Source organism: Schistocerca gregaria, chromosome 3, assembly GCF_023897955.1.
Source record: "Schistocerca gregaria isolate iqSchGreg1 chromosome 3, iqSchGreg1.2, whole genome shotgun sequence".
Classification (NCBI taxonomy): Eukaryota; Metazoa; Arthropoda; class Insecta; order Orthoptera; family Acrididae; genus Schistocerca; species Schistocerca gregaria.
Genome location: NC_064922.1, coordinates 680,007,628 through 680,020,477, shown reverse-complemented (window position 1 = coordinate 680,020,477; position 12,850 = coordinate 680,007,628).

Sequence of the window (12,850 nt, the reverse complement as noted above, 5' to 3'; positions counted from 1 at the left end):
AGGAAAAAATTCAAAATCATTGTTCATATATATTCCAAGCAGGGTCTTAAGGGGTGGGAAAGATCTACTATGATTTAATAGCTGACTGTTTTGTAGGCCACAAATTCAGAAGTCTAAATCTAACTGATGAAAAAAGGCTGAATGAAGTGAAATTGAATGTAAGGAGAGCAGTGAGAGAAGCATTCAGCAACTTCGAAACTGATACGACTTAAAACCCTAAGAGGTTTTGGTCTTAATAGTTCAAACTCCCCTATTCAGTCAGGCATGCAGTGACTACTCGCACTGAAACGGAAGGTAACAGAGAGATGGCCGAAATACTGAATTTGATCTTCCAGAACTGTTTCAGTGTGTAAGATTGTAATATGGTTCCTCATTTCAGTCGTCGTACGAGCATCAAAATGACAGACATTAAGATAACCAGTTATCGAGTAGAAAAGCAGTTAAAATTGCTTAATAGTGGAAAGACATCGGGGCCAGATGAGATACCTGTAAGATTTTACTAAGATTATACAAAATAACTTGATCACCTTCCAGCAGCCGTTTATTGTAAATCTCTGCAGCATTGAAGTGCAGGTTCTTCCCATTTTCAAGGAGGATTGTAGGACTGATGCACATAATTGTAGGCTTGTACTGTTGAGGTCAATCTGTTGTAGAATTATGTTTCATGCTCAGGAATTATGACGTTTTTGAAAGTGAAAAACTGTTCTATAAAAATGATCATGGATTCTGCAAACAGAGATTCTCTGAAACTCAGCTCGCTCTGTTCCTCCATGAAATTCAGTGCTGCAGACAATGACATTCAGGTTGTGCATTCCCTGAATTCAGGAAGGCATTCGACATGTTGTCCCACACTGCCGTTGAGTGAAAACAAATGTGGGCTTACCCAGTATTGGACCAGATTTGTGACTAGATTCAGGACTTCCTTCCAGATAGAACTCAACAGACCACTTGTAACCAAATCTACAGATGTAAAGGTGATTTAGGGATTATCACAAGGAAGTGTGAAAGAGCTGTTACTATTTACACTGTATATAAATTATCTAATACAAAGCTTTAGAAGCTCTTATGCCTGCAGATGATGCACTTGTCTTTAAGGAAGTAATAATGTCAGAATGCAGAATGACGTACAGAGGATTAATGAATGGTGCAGGTCCAGCAGTTGACCCTGAATGTAAATATGTAAGATATTGAGCATGCTTAGGAAAGGAAATCCACATCTGTACAACTACACTATTGATGATTTATATGCTGGAAAAACGTTGCTACTGTAAAGTATCCAACAACTTAGGTGGGAGGACCACATAAAATAAATAGTAGCTAAAGCAGATGCCACTCTGAGGTTCAGAATGTCTTACAAGGCACTTCTTTGACCAATTCTTGAATATTGTTCATCGGTAAGGGATCCTTACAAGGTATGCTTGATACGAGAAATAGAGAATATCCAACAAGAAATGTCTTAACTGATTCTTGAGTATTCTTCATTGGTATTGGATCCATAGCAATTAGGCCGTGTGTGTGTGTGTGTGTGTGTGTGTGTGTGTGTGTGTGTGTGTGTGTGTGTGTGTGTGTGTGTGTGTGTGTGAAGATCAAACAAAGAGTGGCGTGTTTCATCATGGGATCATGTAGTCGGTGCAAGAGTGTTACAGAGACGCTCAGCAAACTCCAGTCACAGACATTACAAGTAAGGCATTGTGCATCACGGAGAGGCGTACTATAGAAATTTTGAGAGAGTGCTTTCCAGGAAGAGTCGAACAACACATTACGTCCTCTTGCACAAGTCTTGCAAAATCAGCATGACGAGAAAATTTGAGAAATTAGACCTAACCTGTAGCGGTTTACTGGCAGTCATTCTTCCCACATGCCATTCGTGAGTGGACTGGGGAAAGGGGGATCAGTTAGTGGTTCCAGAAGTACCCTCTGCAACTTATGGAGTATGGTGCAGATATAGATATTTTGTTTGTTTTCTACTCACTACATAACAGAGATGCTGAGATGCAGATAGACATGACAAAGACACTGTCAGAAAAGTTAGCTTTGGGTGAATGAGGCCTTCGTCAGAAATAGGCAGCGTACACACCCACACTCGCGCAAATACAACTCACTCACATGTGAGCACAGTCTGTGCTTCTCAGGCCAGACTGCGAGCAGTCTGGTAGCAGTAAGTAGAAGGCTGGGCCATGGTATAGTGCTGCTTGTGGGAGCATACAGTGACAAGTTGGAGAGAGGGTAGGGCAGCTAGGCATAGTTGGGGAGGCTAGACTGGGAGGGGGGGGGGGGGTTAGTGGAAGAAGAGAGAAGTAAAAAGACTGGATGGATTGGTGGAATAGGGAGCTATGTAGTACTGGAATGGGAATAGCAGGTAAGGGGCCAGATAGGTAAGGACAATGACTAACAAAGGTTGAGGCCAGGAGAATTTTGGGAACATAAGATGTATTGATGGGGAGGATCCATATGGCACAGGCTGTGAATCAGTTACTGAAGTGAAGACTGTCAGGTTGGGCAGTGTGCTCAGCAGTGGAGTGATGCAGCTGTTTCTTGGCTACAGTTTGTCGGTGACTATTCATGCAGACTGACACCTTGTTGGTTGTCGTGCCTGTACAGATTGCACCACAGTGGTTGTAGCTTATCATGTAGATGAAGTGACTGGTTTCACAGGTAGCCTGGCTTTGATAGGATAGGTGGAGTAGGAGGTGGTGGCAGGATGTGTGGGACAGGTATTACATCTAGGTCTATTACAGGGATGTGAGCCATGAAGCAAGGGGTTGGTAACGGGTTATGTAGGGATGGACAGGGATATTGTGTGGGTTTGGTGGGTGGCAGAATACCACTGCGGGAGGGGTGAGAATGATATTGGGTAGGACATGCCCCATTTCAGGGCACGCCAAAGGTAGTTGAAGGTATGTGATTTAGTTCCTCCAGTCCTGGGTGGTACTGAGTCATAACAGGAATGCCCCTGTGTGGCTGGGCAGTGGGACTTTGGGAGGTGGTTGGCGAGTGCAGAGATCAGGAGATCTGTTTTTCTACAGAGTTGCGAGGGTAATTACAGTCTGTGAAGGCCTCAGTGAGACCCTTGGTATATTTCGAGAGGGGCTGCTTGTCGCTAGAGATGTTAGGGCCACAGGTGGCCAGGCTGTGTGGAAAGGGACTTCTTGGTATGGAAGAGGTGGGAGTTGTTAGTGGGACCAGGTGAAGCAAATTGGCTTTGTGTGGGAGGGGGAGGAGGTATTGAGGTTTTCGAGGGCTGTGGATAAGGTCCAGATCACGAAGGTGTCATCAATAAATCAACCAGGTGAGGGGTTTTGGGATTCTGAGTGTTTAGGAAGGATTCCTCTAGAAGGCCCATGAATAAGTTGGATTAGGATGATGCCATGCGGGTGCCATAGCCATACCCCAGATTTATTTCATGGTGATTATTCTGGAGAGTTCCTGTTCCTTTACTTCATGAAGCGCTACTCATCACTGTTGATGCCAGCTCCCTTTACACTAACATCCCTAGTACCCTTGGCCTTACTGCTACTGAAGACTACCTTTCCCAAGGTCCAGTGGGTTCCTAATCCTCCTCCCTAGTTTCCATGATCAACTATGTCCTCACCCACAATTTCTTCTCCTTTTAAGGCATCACATACAAACAAGTCCATGGTATGGCTATGGGCACTCAAGTGACACTGTCCTATACCAATCTATTCATGTGCCATCTTAAGGAATCCTTCCTGAAGATGCTGAATCCCAAACTGGTTGAGATTCACTGATTACATCATGATCTAGATCAAGGGTGTGGACACACTATCCACATTCTTCCAGACTCTCCCTCTATTCTCCTCCGTCCATATAAAACCTAGCAACCACCAGCAATACTTCCACTTCTACAGCTCCCACCCATTTTAAACCGAGAAGTTGCTTCCATACAATCTAGTCACCAGTGGTTGTCACCTCTGTAGTGGCAAGCAGTACCTCTCGAAATACACCAAGTGTCTAACTGAGGCCTGTCCAATTCAACCCTGTATGCTCCCACAGGCAGCACTTTGACAACCCCCACCTCTACTCAGCCAGCCCTTGCCCACCCCGGAGCTGCCTCCTTACCCCAACAACCCGGTAACTTCTTCCATAATGCACTGCTGCTCGCAGTGCGGCCACAGCAGTTGGAGACTGTGATAATGTGTGTGCGAGTTGTATTTGCATGATTATGGGTGCCAATGTTGTTAATTTCCGATGAGGGCCTTGTTGGCCGAAACATAACTTTCTGACAATCTTCTTGTTGTGCCTATCAGTGACTTAGCATCTCCAATATATAGTGAGTAGCAACTATCCTTTTCATATTTGTAATATTGTCACATTCTGTCTTGGATTTTCCATTCTTTTCCAGAAATTGTTTAGAATCATGGTAAACGTTGAAATCCACAGGCCACATTACTTTAGCCTACTACTAGAGGAACCAAAACAAACGGCATAGTCCAGTTAGAAGCTGAAGAACGGCTCTGCCATTTAGTTAAGGCTCATCTAGCAGCATTCAAAGCTACTGTGGCATAAGGGTTTAAATGTGTACCAGGCAGAAACAAACAAAAAGATATTAAGTAACTCTATTTTCTTGAGATGATGATGATAATCCCCAGGCCTTCGACTACCCTTCATAATGAACAAAGCTTACCTTGATTCTAGATTGACTTCTAGATCTGCATTATTTTCATAGGCATCATACTGTGATGAAACAGTTTGAGAGAGATTACTCATGAGTCACTAGGTCTTGCCTGTGAAGTGAAGTGTGCTTGCAGCCTAATGTCAACTAGTGTACACTCAGGTTAGTTTGACCCATGTTTGGTTTCACTAGTTTCGCTTCCTTGAATTCAAATTGAAATGTATTATTTTCTGCATGCAGCTCGTAATTTACATGCATGATTGGTAATAATGTAAAATTACATCAACATTTGTCATTTGTCCATGCAGTGAAATATTTTTACACCATTCAATGATTATTTAATTCGTATAGTAGGACAATTCACTCTGTAGTGTACAGTTGGTTTTATGCTATTTTCATGTTGTTACTCATTTCTAGGTCAGGGTGGTTGCTAATGTTATTATTCATATTAGTTCTAACTTATTTTATGAATAAGCCATAGTCTAAGTAAGTTTTTAAAAGTAGCCCCAGCCAGAATCTTAAGATTATTTTATAGCAAATCATAAGAAACAGGCTGCTTATGATATTGATTTTCTGTCAGTTGTAAGGACCTCTTTTATGTTTCGTATGACAAGTGTGAATTTGTGTGTTATTATTTGTGACCTTAATGTCTGCTTGGTTTTTACCACATACATGGCATAAATGGTAAGAATATTAAAACTAGTAAATATACTGTGGCAAGGAAACACATCATTCCTGTGGACTGTATTTTAAAATTGTAATTCATTCAGCACTACTACTTTCAGGCACAGCCCATTCTCAAATTCATTTAAAATAATAACACAACAACACAATGAAAAGAAAGTTACAACAAAAAAACCATACAACTACACAGGATATATGTATACGCAAACATATTAAATACCTGTAAGAAATGTGGATATATTGCCATTGTCTCATCAGACAATCACATGTCATGAGTACTTGTGCACAGCATGGTCATCAAAGTGCATGACTTATAATATAAAGTGCACAGAATGATGGCAGTTGTGAGAACTATTGCTTTTAAAATGCCACGTCTAACCAGTATGAAGAAGACAAACCTTGTGATGCATAGTTATAGAAGACATCTACAAACATATGTTTATGTTAGTGACACATGTACAAGTGTGTGTGGGAAAATTGTAACCATCAGTCATATAAGAGTGTGACAGTGTAGCTTACACTACTGTTGATACACAATTTCGAAGTACATCTTGTCTCTTATAATAACAGTTACTTCACAGTGTACTGAATGAGCTAGCTAGGAGGAATAGACTGTGACTATAAGTAATCAGAAGAAGACATAATTGACAGCAAAGTGTGTTATTGGAAAAACGGATATAAAGGCCCTCAATAGGAAAAGGTGTAGAGAGCGCAAGCAGCTTCCCAGGCCAGCTGTAGGTAACACTTGCCCAATCTCATTGAGGGGGGAAGCTGATGACTAACCTAGATAGCGCTGTACCATCAAAGCTGACACTGCAGCATCAGCTCTGCTGGTATTGCATGTGAACTCTTGCTTTCTTGCCCGTCTTGGAGGAAGGATCGGAAATATCAAGCCTCTCTCAATAATTATATATTCTACATGACTCCCCACTCACAAAGATCCATGTGTGGTAGTTTTGCTTTGGATGGGGCTCGTAACTAATGGAGGCAGGATTAAAGAAAAAAGAAAAGTGTAATATTGCCATATTCGAGTACAGTGTGCAATTTGTAAAGGTGATGAAAACAACAACAATAACAACAAAAATGTTTATGTAACTGGCTTTCTGATTAGCAGTGGCTATGGCTCGGCAAGGCAACAGAGTCAACAGGCTGGTACTGTCAGTAGGTGAAGGTAAACTGAAACTTGTTTGACTCATATGAGCATATTAATTGATGAACTACAATATTACCATCTTACAGAGAGGGCTATAGAGCATAATATTTCAGAACTTGCACCAAATTCACGTAGGTGAGCTGTCAGCAGTCATACAGGGGTCATTCCATGTCAGTTCAACCAGGGGCTCCAGCTCATAGTCTCAGATTTGACTGAAATTCAGTACACTAATTGTACCATTTGTGGAACACTCAGGTACAGAGTATTAGTTTACCCTGCCAGTTCTAGAATTACGACTTGGGAAAGAAGGTGATGTTACCCAGAAATTGCAACCCGCATCTGGCAATCTATCTTCAGACCCAGCTTCAGGTCTTAATAACTTTGGAATTATTCTGCACAGTCCAGTGAAACTTTTACAACCCAGTAACATCCATCTATAGAACACACTCCATGAATCGAAACATCTGAGGGAAAATAAAAAAATTCCAAAATGTGGTTAAAAAATGTAATACGTTAAAAGGTACATATTGTAGGTGCCCTCTATGCCAAATATAATTCACTCAAAAAGGGTATAAATTTTTTTGTGGTAAGCTTAATGTGGCCTAATACACACAGAACTCATCATCCCCATATCAGTCACAAAAACTGAAAACATTGATTTTCGAAGTGTGGTAGCACAAAAGGGGCAAGTGGCATCCAAGCCAAATTTCACACATTGCATAAGTAGACCATAATGATATATATCACAAAATTTCAGCATGTTATTGCAAGTCATTTGTGTACAAAGGAAGTTGACAGATGTATTTGGTGATGTGGCCATTGTTCCACAACACAATCTGTAAAAAATATATCGTAAACTGTTTTCTGCCTATTTTTATCATCTCCCACAACTGTTTAATCACTAAGCAACAACATACAGACAGATTAACACAACCTATCATTAATGTTTACTACACCTTAACTGCTAAAAACCAGTTGATTGTGCTTCAAACAGAAGTTCTCCCACACTTAAGCTACTGTACTCAGTACATTCAGTGGCAAGTAGTACTGTCTTCCTGACACTGCGGTAGGAACTGGAAATGTCATAAGAATATGCCCAACAGGAATCCAACACCTTTCTACCAAACATGGCTAATGAAATGATCTTGCTGGTCCTGCTGGTGCCATGAGGTTCACTAATACATCACCTTCTGCTTCACATCACTCTGCAACACATCCTAAGTACCATTTGTCATCATAAACAGCAATAATATAGCAACGTGGTTGTACGTTGCTGCTTTTGCTTCTGAATCCTGAGTCAGTCACACACAGTGAAGAGGCATGTTGTGCATGAACCTATAGTTATAACCGGACGGTCTGCTCATCTGCACATTGTCAGAATCTGCTGGAGAGAAGTGATGATGGCTCCTTGTGTCTGCAACAGTTTTAACATGTTCTAGTCTGCTTTTTAGTAACTCTTTGACTGATTTCACCTCACCTTTCGAAACATAGAATGATCGTATGCCGGAGATATTTTTCTGTGGCCACGTAAATAATTGAAGAGTTGTTGGAATGTGACCTTCTGTAGGGTGGTGCAGACTAGCTCGTGATGCCATGCACTTCATGATATCACCAATACCATTACATACATGTTTACCATGACTTGTAGCAGAATAAATTCCATTCTGCGTGAATCTGAAAATCATAGTAGTGTGTGGATAATTTTTTTGAGATTTTTACAGTTTTTGTACCGACTGGCTTGCCCCATCACTGAAATATTTCACAAAATGTAAGTGAGGCAGCTTGTTTTTTCACTCATGCCATGACAGTGCGAATGTGGGCATACACTGCAATGGCATCACGAATTAAACAGTCACTAAAAACGCACGGGTTCATGACAGACACATCACCTGATTAACCTCTATAGTAAATCGCAAACGGCTGGAGAGTTGCTTGACTGTTGTCCCAATGATATCCTTGGATGGCATCTTGAACTATAAATGCATAATTTCCAGAAAGTCTAGTGTTACTATTATTTCATCTTGTTTCAAATTATCCTTACAAAACTGGAGACAGCTGATTGCGCTTTTGCTGTGAAGCAGTGTGTGGTCAGTTTGTCCTTTTTTTGACAACACATTTCAACAAAATCTTCCACTGTACTTTTCTTTGTTTCAAGACTTGTGCGATCCATGTGTGTCCACTGTTACTAAGAAACAAGTTCGTCATCATCATCATCATCATCATCCATAAGTAGTTCACCATACAGTTTGTTATTCATGTGTTCTGCAAGATTTGCCTTACCAGGACGCTTCTCACACCTGTGTATCATGCACTGGCAGGAACTGGTGTCACACACTAGCAGCTTCATTGCACCTTTGTAATCCAGACCAGAATCCTTTATAGCAGCAAACATCAGCTTAGCATTTTGATGGGTCTCATATACACAAACATTGTGTGTGCCCCTTGCACAACCCGTTTTGGCCGAAGATTGAAAAATGATGATAAACCTACTTTAGTATTGCAGTACTTCCCCTTGAATTGTACACATAGTTCTGATATGTTGCATAGCAACAGTCTTTTTTGCATCTGTACACGTACTTTTCCCATTTTCACTGTTATATAGTCTTTTTTTTTCCGGGCATTATTCGACTGTGGTCATTATTTTCATAAAACTAACACCTTTATTTCTGAACTCAATTGCTTACCATAAACCTGCTGAAGTTGTGGAAGCACTCCTTGGGGTGCTTTTATTTTCCTAGCTTGCTTTACCATATATGTAGAAACACTGAATCCCTTTGCAGTGTAGTCAATACACCAACTGGAAGGTGCAAGGGTAAGAAAAGCTACTTTTTTCTGGCTTGTGGATATAGCACATTTTTCTCTTAAATCATGCACAATTTTGTCCAAATCAGAGTATTTCTAGCATGATTTATGTTCCTTTGGAGCAGATAGTTATTCCTCTTTCACCATTCGGGAGGACGACGGTTCAATGCCGCATCCGGCCATCCTGATTTAGGTTTCCGTGATTTCCCTAAATCACTCCAGGCAAATGCCGGGATGCTTCCTTTGAAAGGGCATGGCCGACTTCCTTCGCCTTCTTTGCCTAATCCGTTGAGACCGATGACCTTGCTGTCTGGTCTCCTTCCCCAAGCAACCCAACCAACCCCTCTTCCACCATCAGTGTGTCAGCTATTTTGTGTTTTAGTTCTATTTGAGCGTCTTACAGTTTTCTTCTACCATAGCTGAGCCTGTCTCTTTTCCCACCTTCGTGGGAGACAAACCAAGAGCAGTCACTGACGTATTTAATTTCTGATCCACTGTGGTTGTAGGTGGCTGATACTCTTTATCACTGTCATGTAAATTATCAGAATATTCTTCATTTTTTAGCAGTGTAACACACCTAGAACATAACTTTTGTCCTGGTTTCATGTGAAGTCCCATGCACTGATTCACTTTCAATACTGATTTTATATCAATTTCTCTGAGGCTACACTCCACAAGAATACTTACCCAGAAACACTTTCATATGATGATAACAATCACTAAAGTTTCCTGGGACTGTACTTCTTGTGCCCACAGGGTGTATCCCGGATGTCCATAGCAACAAATCTTGGCCCAATGCATCCAGATCATAGAGTACAAAGTGAATGCCACATTTTGTTCCATATGTTGTTTTATGGCATTCATATGCTTGTGCTCTACCAATACTGCAACTGGTTTGAAGAAAAGCACCACTAGTACACTCTTCTGCCTCCATACTGACTTTCCTCAACAGTACTAACCAGTCTGAACTAGAATATTGAAAAGATGAGTAACCTTTGTCGCTTGTTTCCTTTGTTGTTCCTGCCTAACAATGACTCATTCTGTCCCTGAAAACTACAGTTGCTTAACTTTCTGTTGGCTAATGGTTCCCAACAATTGCTGCAGCTTTATCTGAAACAAGCTGTCTGCATCATCACTATTACTTGCTAAATCTTGTTAGAAGAAACATAACCAAATACATCTCCGTTAATTTTTATTGTACACAAATGCCTAGCAATAACAAGTTGAAATTTTGCCACATATTATATTATGGTCTACTTGGGCAGTGTTTGAAATTTGGCTTGGATATCACTTGGCCCTTTTGTACTACCACACTTACAAAATCCATGTTTTTCAGGTAAATATTCAAATGTTTGTATTTTCATGTGCATGTAACTCTGTTTGTGTGACTGATATGGGCAAGATGTGTTCTGTGTGTATTTAGGCCACATTAAGCTTATCACAAAAAAATGCATACCCTTTTTGAGTGAATTATATTTGGCTTAAAGAGCACCTACAATATGTCAACAAAGAAGGCAATTTTTGGACATTTTAAAGAGTTTCAACATGTCACCATACAAAAACAATTCACCTGGAATAACAAACACCACCAATAGCCTCATAGATAACATTTTACCAAATGTGTCAGCAACCATTGAAATCCCTTTAAGGTCAAAGGAAGATAAAGGTGTAAATAATATTTACAAAACAAACTTCTCTGTGGACAGCTGTCATCAATTCATAAGTCTCTTAGAAAATGAAAATTGGTTAGATGTTATGAAACAAATAAGCACAGATGAGGCGTATAGTGTATTTGTATTGATATATATGATGAACTTTGAGATGTGTTTTCCAAAGAGACTGACCAGAATCAAGTGTACTGGACACACAAAGTCAAGTTCTTGGATGACTCTTGGCATTCAGAAATCATGTGAAAACATGAAAATACTGAATTCAGAGTTCAGAGAGTGTACAGATACTGATTTTATAGAATATGTAAAACGGTATAGGAAAATATACTGCAGAGTAATTGCAAGTGCAAAGTTACCAATTAATGATATGGAAATAAAACAGTCCAGAAATAAAACTAAAATAGCATGGGAAATTGTGAGAAAAGAAACCGGGGTACCTATCAGACAAGGAAATTATTCTAAAAGATGAGGAGAATAAAACATTAGATAAATATTCCATGCCTAATTATATAAATATTTACTTTTTAAATGTACCCCGGACATTAAGCAGGAATTTTGGGGAGCAGATTAAGATAGAAGCAGCCAAGGCAGCCAGCAATATGATGGCAGGTAAAACAAACAAAATGGAAGTTTTAAAAGTGATAGAAAGTCCATGATGTCAGCTGGAGTAGAGGAGGTGCCAATAATAATAATAATAATAATAATAATAAGGCTCATCAAATAGCGAAACCATTGGCGCACATAGCAATCTTATCAATGGCTGAGGGCATGTTTCCACAGAAACTGAAAATTTCTAAAGTTGTTCCCTTGTTGAAAAAGAGTGATAAGCTTAAAATAGAAAACCACATACTTGTCTCACTTGACCCAACTTTCTCTAAGGTTGTAGAGATACTAATGAAATATAGAGTCACACTTCACCGTAATATCCACAATCTGATAAACAGTAATCATCATGGATTTCAAGCTGGGAGAAGTACCGAAAAAGCTGTAGTTGGAAATACAAAAGAAATAATCACTAAATTGGAAGAGCGAAGAAGTATGGTTTCCCTCGGGTATAGAGTGACATGATATTGGCAGAGGATGTAGAGATAATCACTTTGATCAAGCTGTTTGTGGTTTGAAGGCTCTTTTACCAGAATCCATTCATAGTGATAACTGTGTTCTCTGGTGGAACATGATGAGAACATTGTGTGAAGTGCATAGAAGTAGCTATTTGAGTATGTATGAAAATGTCAGGCAACCACTGTTACTCCTAAATTTCTGTGGAATTAAGTTTTCTGTGTGTGTTTGAAAATCCCAGAGGTTGAAGTTGGCTGTTTATATGTTGCAAGCGAAAAAGTTTTTGAGTAAACTGGGGCACTAGCATTAGTTCCCTGTTCACTGTGACAAGGAAGCTAGTATAAAAAGTAGTTTTGTGGTTTTGTTTGCAAAGAAGTGCTCATGGGATGAAAGCACTGCTTGCGATTATTCTGAGATTGATGGCGGGATTGCTAAACATCTAGAGTTTTAGTAAGGAGCTAGTCGGAGTAGTTATATAGTTGTAAAATTATTTGATATTTGATGAGAAATTTCTTTATTCATAGCACATGGGCCATCATAGTTGAAGCATAAAGATGGGCATGGTATGCGTATAATGTCCTGACAGTGATGTTCATAGAGACTTGTTGTATACTTTGATTCTTCATCTGTTTAACAGTAACATTAAGAAATGTATTAGTGGAGCAAGTAGCTGTGAAATTACTGGTGTATGACTGATAGTATGGACGTGATGCTGAATGGAAGTGTTTGTTTAGCTGTGGGTGTTTTCATAATTGCCATGTGAGGAAAAGCAATACTCGTGGTAGGCGAAAAGAGATACAGAGAGAAACACATTAATTGCGTGTAGCGTGTATCAGCAGCTGTTGGGCG